Raw genomic sequence first — 9,148 nt, 5'->3', positions numbered from 1 at the left:
TTTTTTCTTTATGCAGCCACCTCTTAATTTACATATTTATTGTCATAAATCATTGTGGCAGATCTTATCATGGAAGTTCCTATTCTCGCGTGGCCCCCGAAGGGGGTGGGTGTGACAGGGTTCGTGCCGGGGGACAGAGCCTGGATCGTGACTGGTTTGTCGGGGGACCGATATCAAGGGCGTAGCCAGGGGGGGACTTGGGGGTCTGGTCCCCCCCCCCGAAATGTGAGAAAATGACCGAAAAAAGGGAAAAAGATGGCCAAATCCATTGTTCTGTCACTTTGGTCCCCCCCCCCCCAGAAATGAAAGTGGTCCCCCCCCCCCCGAACGAAATTTCTGGCTACGCCCCTGACCGATATGATTCCATTTTTGTTTTTTCACACTATAAATTCATAATAGAGCGGCTCGTGACGAGTCGGACCTTTCTTTCTTTCAAACCGAGAACAACTCCGGTTTGTCACCATGAGCGATTTTCTACCTAGTGAGTTGTGCCGGAAGTGTAAGTGTGTGTGTACCTAACAGTCTGAGCGCGTGTAGTAAGTATAGTGCTGTGTCTGATTTTTTGTGAAGTGTAATGATTGAATATTTGTACTGTTTGTAGACCTGTTGCTCTCCGTGGCGAGACTTTTCAACGGAAGATCGGCTCGCATACCACAGAAAACCAACTTCAGTCGACGAGGGCCGCAACTAGGGGGGAGCAGGCGGGTCTCCTGCTCCGGGCGCTGCACCATAGGGGGCGCAAATTTTATTCTCAAACCTCTTTCAATACTACAAGGGGGCGCCAAAGAGCGCACTTGCCCCGGGTGAACAAGCACTGTTGCGCCGGTGGGGTTGGAACCTGGGATCTCGCGATGCGAGTCCGTCACTATGACCACTTGACCATCACAGAGGCGACGAGCCTGACCTGAAGCACCACCAAAAATTTCAACCTGGGAGCCCTACTGCGGGATGTGGGAGGGTCATGGGTCTCCGTGCCGTGCCTGGTTGGGACTCGTGGTGTTGGTGCCCTGTCAGCGTATTGGGAGATATAGGAATCAAGAACTTTAGATTATAACCACCACCAAAAAAAAAGGCACCGGTACATGTGGCTTTAATTGAAATAATCATGATGCTAATCATTTAATCATAGGGTGTTCTTCTGAGTTGTCGTTGAATATCTCCTGAGTGCGAAATCAAACATCAATCCTCAGCACCATGATTCCCACAAGGGTGAGGCTGGCAGGGCTCTATCACGGGAGCCCGGAATAAATCTCATTGTTTTTGTTTTAAAAATTCACTATATATATAGACTCCTATGGGGAAGGATATTATTCCTAATATAGACTCCACTCCTACGTGGAGGCCGAGCTCCAGGATTGGGGGGGGGGGGGGCATGATGAGCACCGAAATGCAGGCCCGTCATTTAGGGGGGGGGCGTCATTTGGCTTTTGAAAATACACTAAAGATGGTGTATATATATATATATACATACATACATTGAGTACATGTGCTTTGCCCCCCCCCCCCGGAAAAAGTTGAAGGGACGGTCCTGCCAAGATGCTCACGGAGAAAAAAAACTTTTTATTCTTAACATGAAAAAAAATGTGTGCCCTCTAACTTTTTTTTTGCACACATGGGGGCACAATGTATTTTATTTCCTCTGCTCACAGAATTTTCTCAGGCCCCCAAACGTCCACACTTTGCAAACTTATTCACCATGAAAACATTTTCCCTTTATTGCTTACTTTTGTCTACAACCAATAAACGGGTGAAAATAAAATTTTATCAGCAAAAATAAAAATGTTTTCTAGAAAATATTTAAAACAATATTACATAGTACAGTATTATATCACATGTAGAAACACATCATGAACGGGAACCTCTCCCGCCCCCTATCAAATAAAGCTGTTATAATTCTTCGATTGGAATTAGCAGCCGGTGATTGATTGACGTACCCCATGAAAAAAAGCACTGATTTGATATATTAGTAAATGTTTTATAATCAATAACATTATTTAAACTGTCAAGTTTGTCTCGAAACTCAAAAGCCATTTTCATTTAAGAAATTCTCTAGCCACATCTTAAATAATAAACCTAACTCTCTTCCCCAAGGGAGGTCGTGACACTTTGGAAACTACTGTATCAAGGTAGAGAGAGGAAAAAGGAAAATTTGTTTCAAAAGCAGATAAGCTTTGTATTCTTGGTTGAAAATCCACGGTTAACCTACAAACTGAAAAGCTTTAACCCTGGTATGCATCAGTTACGCGCTGCCATCTAGTGTGAGTGTATAAAAACAAACATTATGTAACTCCAACTCGGAAAACGTTACTTTTTTTACAGTAACACAATGTAGTAAAACCCCTCTTAACGTCTCTTCTTCACAGATACGGTCACTCCCCTTTCACGGCTGAATAACAATTTCCTTTAAAGGGGGTTGGTGCACTCAAATTTTTCAAAAAAAAAACTCATTTTCGTTTTTTCAATTTTCAAAATACTATACAGAATCAGAATCCAATCAGAAATTTTCTGCGTCTAACTGTGTTCAAGTTTTTGTTCTACCCTGGACTAGAAATATTTTTGAAATACTTTAATATAAACTGCTGGTAGGCATTACACATGCTAATGCTTTCCACTAAAATGCTCTTTCTTTTTTCAAAACTAAGTTATTGGTTAGATAAAGAACATTTTGTCGAACAAATCACTCATTTAGATGTCTTGAAACTTTGTGTGTTTCTCAACACTATAGTGTTAAACACTTTAACGCGAGGATTTCTTATTAAAATTATTTAAACAATTTTTATGGCTTAAAATATGGATAAATTTTTTAGATGAATTTTGAAGAAGTTGCATGTTTTCGAAGTTAAGCATTCGAGAAAAAAATAACCAACTATTAAAATCCTAAATACTTCGTGTTAGATTATATAAAAATATCCGTAGTATTTCAGAAAAAAATTGAGTGCCTAAAGTGAATAGAAAATTTTAAATGTTCCTTGAAAGAAGGAGATTTTCCCCATAGGAAAGCACGGGGAAGCCAAGATCTCATGTACCAACTCCCATAAAAGTATCTTCTCCGTCTCTGCGAAACATTTTCTTAAAACAACTAAATTTGGAGGGAAAAAAAAGTTTAAAATTGGTATTTCTCATGTTTTTCTCGCCTGAAGTGTTTGAAACCGTTGAGTACACATGCTGTTCTAAAGAAGCTTCCTATACAACAATCTACTTCACAATGTACCCCTTCAAGCACCTTCTCATAATAGCCGAAAGAAAAAAATATCAAAAAAACTCTGTTAATAATCTGTTGGCATTTAATAAGACGGCATTGTTTCAGCCAATCGATAAAGTTTTTCTCTTCACGTTAACTCTTCAATGGGTAGCTTTGCACGTGGAAAAGGGGTTCCTTGAGCGTTCATTACTTCAGCCAGTTTGAAAGTAAAAATTCAGAATCACCTATGCACATAAGGTGAGGTCATATTCTTCCCATTTTACATTGTGAATTCGCTGGTAGGTGTCCCAATTAATGACAACTCTTTGCTCGTTGCAGAACATGTGTGGCTGTGATTTCGCTAATTTGTTAAAACGTTTTGTTTGCATTTCTTTTTTTATTATCCCAACATTTGTGATATGAATTTTTTTTTTGTTACTGTAGTTTGAACCACAAAGAAGTACTGTCTAATCCCGTTATAACGAACTTCAAGAGTCCGGAGAAATGACTTCGTTATAACTGAATTTCGTTATAAAGGAATTCCAGGTTTTTGCACTATTCTTATATAAACTTATCTGGAGGATTAGAAACGTGTTCGTTAAGACGAGATTTTCGCTATAACAGTATTCGTTAAAACGGGATTCGACTGTAGTTATACAGGGTGTCCCGTAAGTACTAATGCGGCCTTTATCTCATCAACCGTCCGTCGTAGACGTAAAGTTTCAGTTTAAAAGCGTTGAAGAGACATTCAAAAATTACCCTGTACCAATTTTGAAAGTGGAAATACAGTGCGTAAGAAAATAAAAAAAATCCAAGTACGATTCTCCCTTCTTCTCTAACTTCCAAGTAAAAAGCTGTTTCACTGTCTCTCCTAAGACCAACAAAGAAAATTCCAAGTTTCTAAGTGGAATATTCGCTGAGATATTCGAATTCATAAATCGGAAGAAAGTTTAGAAAGGACGGCATAAATGAGGGAAAGGAGTGTTGCCCGTTCGTGTTTTTTTTTTCTGTTCTTGCATAACTTTTCTCGATTTTTGAGTTCAAATATCTCAGCGAATATTGCACTTAGGAACATTGAAGGACAATGGGACCGTTTAAAAATGTAGATTTTTTATTTTGTGGCACACTGTATTTTCACCGTCAGAACTGATAGAGAGTAATTTTTGAACGCCTTTTGAGCATTTTTAAAATTGGAAACTATACCTCTACGACGGACGGTTGATAAGATAAAGACCGTATTAGCACTTACACGACACCCTGTATATTTAAAAAGTAATAATTTAATACTTGGAAAAATTTAGAGGAGACTTTCATCAGCAGTAGATTGAAAATGGTTGCTGTGATGATGATGATGATGAATTTATCTTCTATATATATAAAATTGATTTTCTGTGTGTCTGTGTGTGTGTGTGTGTGTGTGTGTATGTTCTCTATACAAATCTACAATTTTAGATCGATCGTCGCCAAATTTTGCATATATGCCAAATGGGACCCGACTTGAACGATAGGCTACTTTAAAATTTCGTCAGACCAGGGCAAATGCCCCAAATGGGCAAAAAACTGTCCGGCAACAATGGTTTTTGTGCCTCAACAATCACTTTCCGAACGTTTACTTTGGTTACCGTGGTTCCCTAGCGATGAGTTTCAGACGCGTTTATGTCTTTACAATGGTTTGTCACTTCTTTAATGCTGCCAGTTATGTATAATAGTTTATGCCTTTATAATGGTTTGCCACATTTTCAATACTCTCAGTAATGAGGCTTTTTGAATAGACGTCATAATCATCACCATCATCGCTTTGAGGGTCAGGAAAAGGGTGATCCTCATAGAAATCAGTATTAAAATTGCCGATTTAACTGCATAAATACGGAAATTTAGTGGGGGGGGGGGGGTTCCCTGCCACATCAATAATTTTAAAAATGAAATTGAATTCTCGATTTTTGAAATATGGAATTCACTTGGAGATACGAAGTATCTATGCCCAGAAAATTAAAAATATGAATAATTTGCCGGATCTACTTTTGAGTTGGATATCCATGTTATAACATTGATTTCAACTTTTTATTTATATCTTCTCATTCATGAAAATTAATGTCTCCGTATTGTCTTTTGATATTTATTTGCATAAATTCATATAGTTTAGGATGTTTTTAAAATTAGTTATGGGCCCCGTAAAGTGCATCGAAAAAATTCCACAGCTTTAATTAAGCATTTTTGGAAGCTGAAACAGGCAGAAATAGATAACTTGAAGTTCAGGGGGAGGGAATCGAAATACCTAACACCCCTAAAAAAAAGGGGGGGGGGGGACTATTCATTTCTACGTTTCTTTAAATTTAGATTTATTTCTTTCATGAGTTGCGCAAGACGTCGCCATATTGGTTAACTTAGACACGGTTTGCATGTCCCTCAAAGAAAGAGGGAGATATCGCATGATCCAAAAAGCCTCATTGAAGAAAACCCGGGCAGCGCCGGTTATTGTAGCTAGTACTTAATATTATTGGTTCTTACATCCCCAGGCTCCATTGATAACCTGTAGGGAGTTTTGCTGAGTTCTTACGTGTAACATTGCAGCCATATTGTTTATTGAACTGATTTTTTGTTTGCTAATATTTTTCTTTTTATAATTGCATTTTTAACTGTGGATCATTGTATTTTAGAAATATATGAAATCCATATTTGTTACGGGCACCTTTTTCTCAGCCATCTCGTTGGGCATTTTGCCTGTTGTGGCCTTGTATTTGCATTTGTATTTGTATTCCTTGAAAATGTTGGTTGAATATCTCCGTATAAAAAGGGATAATAATATTTATACATTTTTTTCCGAAACAACTGTTAAATTGATTACTAATTATTATTGTTTATTTTTGCGCACTTGTATGTCGCCATGAATTTTGTAAGTTACTCTTCATGACACATGGAAGGATCATCCCTTTGCGCCAGTGTTTGTGTTTGTGATTGTCTTTTCGTCTTGTTTGGTATTGTGTTGTTTTGGCTTGTTTTCTCTAAAAAATAAATAATAGAGTAATTTTTCTAAAAAAAAAGAAAAGACTTCAGTTATATGCATTTATTTTATGTGCGATTTCGAGGCTCTGTGAACCCTCTTTCTTTAAGGCCCTGTATAAGGAATAGAATTCGGAATAGATTTTTCTTAAGTGATTTTTCCGGCTTTCAATGCGTGTCGTTAACTATGGAATAAATTATAAACTCGAAAAAAAAATTGAGCATTTAAGGATTAAAAGTCTTTTTACCTAAAAAACAATCTTACATTTCTGTGCAATTTTTCCATCAATTATTTAAAAACTTTTGAACTTGCCGTTCGTTTAACTGATCTTTACTTTTTCTGTTAAAGACTATACATAAACAGAGAGAAACATCTTCTCTTTCACGTAATTCCGGGAAACATTCGATATGGCTCGTTCCATTGTGTTCAACACTTCCTTGTCTAAGAAATGCTGTTCGCGAGATAAGACGCAACGCGTATCGTTAGGAATCTTCAAAAGCATTCCACAAATTCAATCGAAGAAAGAAAAAAACAACAACATTCCAGTCGAGAGAAAACTCTAAATATAAAGTGATTGATACGCGGTGATTCGATGCGTATATCTATCGGGATGTTACGCCCACTTGAATATCAAAATATCGATCCGAATACACGAATACAGGAACTTCTATTGTGTACGTACATAAAATCTGAGTGTGCTTTTCGATGACAATGGTTTCGTCTTTTTAATCAAAACACGGGTCTTACTTTGGCTACAAACAAATCCGTGAGTGGACTGTTATACGGATAAGATAATGGGTGATTCTCGGAAGAAAACGATAAGTTGAGGACGAGTCAAGTACGTTCCATCTCGTACTATTCCACCTCGATTTCTCTCCCCCGATAAATAAGCTACAAATAAATAACGTCGAAGTTATCTATCGCTTTGTTCAACGCCTACGAAAATTCGATTTTTCCGGTTTTTCTCAGAAACGCTAATATCGGAGCGTTATGAAGATATACGCTCGACTCGCAATCTTCACCTACCTGACCTGGAAATAAAGACTTGAAGATAGATAAGTCTACCGAGACTATGTAAACAAAATAAAAAGACTCTGAAATTTTTATGAGCTTATCTTCGCTTATTTGATGAATCTGCCACTTTCAAGTTCTTTTTCTTGGAAGCTATAAATAATATCAATACGAAAATTTTCTTATTCCTGAGATTCTATATGTTTCAATCAATGAAAACAATAAGCAACGCGTTATTGGAGTTTCTTAGAAAAGTACACTTCTCACTCTTTACCATGTTATAACGTGAAGAGTTTCTGGTTAGAGTTATTTTATAATACTACGTTTCGACCTAATGGATAGATGAATATATAAGCTATATACAATAATAATGTCACGTCGAAGTTATTTATCACTTTGTCTAACGCCTACTAAAATTCGATTTTTCCTGTGCGTTTCTCGGAAACTAATATCGGAGAGTTATGAAGTGATACAATCGTATCTCTCAGTTAAAACGCATCACCACAGCATAGGCGGAAATAGACTTGAAGGGCTGGGGTGCGGAGCATGATGATGATTATATCAATTCATATATGCGCAGTTATACCAATGATATATGAATATATGAATTCATTGTATGCACATACATTAATTAATTATTAATGTATACATTACACATTATCCACGGCTCCACCATTGACGCTGGGGGGACGCAATGAATTCCAATGCCCCCCCCCCCCCCCATCTCCGCCCATGAGCAACAGGCTTCTACAACGATGCAAATATTCAATCATTACACTTCACTCATAGTTTGAATAATAGATGGCAGACTAAAATTCACAGAGGACACTAGATACCCATTCAGATTGGTAGGTAAACATGAACATTTTCAGCACAACTCATTCAGTAGTAAATTTCCCATGGCGATAGACTGAAGTTTCGCTCGGTTTCAAAGGAAAAAAAAAGTAATAAAATCGTAGTCCTTAACGCTAAAGTACTGGGTTCGTCTAAAGTTAAAATAGCAAAGTTAATTAGAAAGGAACAAATCGTGTTGAAAATAATTGCGGTTTGCACTAATGGAATAAAGGGGAATCTGAATTTTTTTTTTGTTTTATAAAGAAAAGAATATGAGGCATTTGAATTTGAAAATCATTGAAAACGAAAGAAAGAACACCATAAACGAACGAACAATCTCATTCTAAGCTTCACATTATGCTGTTCTTTCCCTCATTTCCAGTATTTCGAATTCAAATATCTCAGCAAGTATTGCTCTTTAAAACATGGATTTTTTTGGGTTCAAAGGAAACGAATAATTTTCTAACTGGATTTTTTAGGACGAATGACTAAATAAAAAGTTAATTTTTTCACACACATACATTTCAATAATTGTACAACCCCTTGCAGTATGACTGGCTGGCATATTTGACGTCTATACGCTATTTGTGTGAAAACTTTTTTTTCAATTAGAACTATTCCTCTAGGATCAACGGTTCGCGAAAAATTATTTTTATTCCAGGAAAAAGGGACTTATAAATGTGCACCTTGTGTACTTGATTACAGAAGGACCAATTAAATCTGATTCTTTTTTTTAATTGAAGTCAAGAGGCATTTTAATTAGTGATATACACTAAAATGGTCTCGTGAGAGAGCGAGATTTCAGGGGTCGGGAGAGGGGGGGTTGGGGTGCACGCAAATTTTCCAAAAGACATATTTTTAATTTTTCAATTTTCAAGTACTATGAAACTTTCTGCGTCAAACTGTGTTCAAGTTTTTGTTCTATTCTGTACTAGAAATATTTTTAAAATATTTCAATATAAACTGCCGGTAGGCATTAATTATACATGCTAATGTTTTCTACTCTCCGAAACGCTCTTTTCTCAAAAGTTAGTTTTTAGTCATGTAAGGAACATTTTGTCGAGCACCACACATTCAAATGTCTTGAAACTTTGTGTCTCTCTCAACGCTGTAGTATTATA

This window comes from Pholcus phalangioides, unplaced genomic scaffold, assembly GCF_987345545.1.
Source record: "Pholcus phalangioides strain wild (caught in Gottingen) unplaced genomic scaffold, Ppha-v1.0 ptg000004l_1, whole genome shotgun sequence".
In the NCBI taxonomy this organism is placed as follows: domain Eukaryota; kingdom Metazoa; phylum Arthropoda; class Arachnida; order Araneae; family Pholcidae; genus Pholcus; species Pholcus phalangioides.
This window is presented reverse-complemented; position numbering follows the sequence as displayed.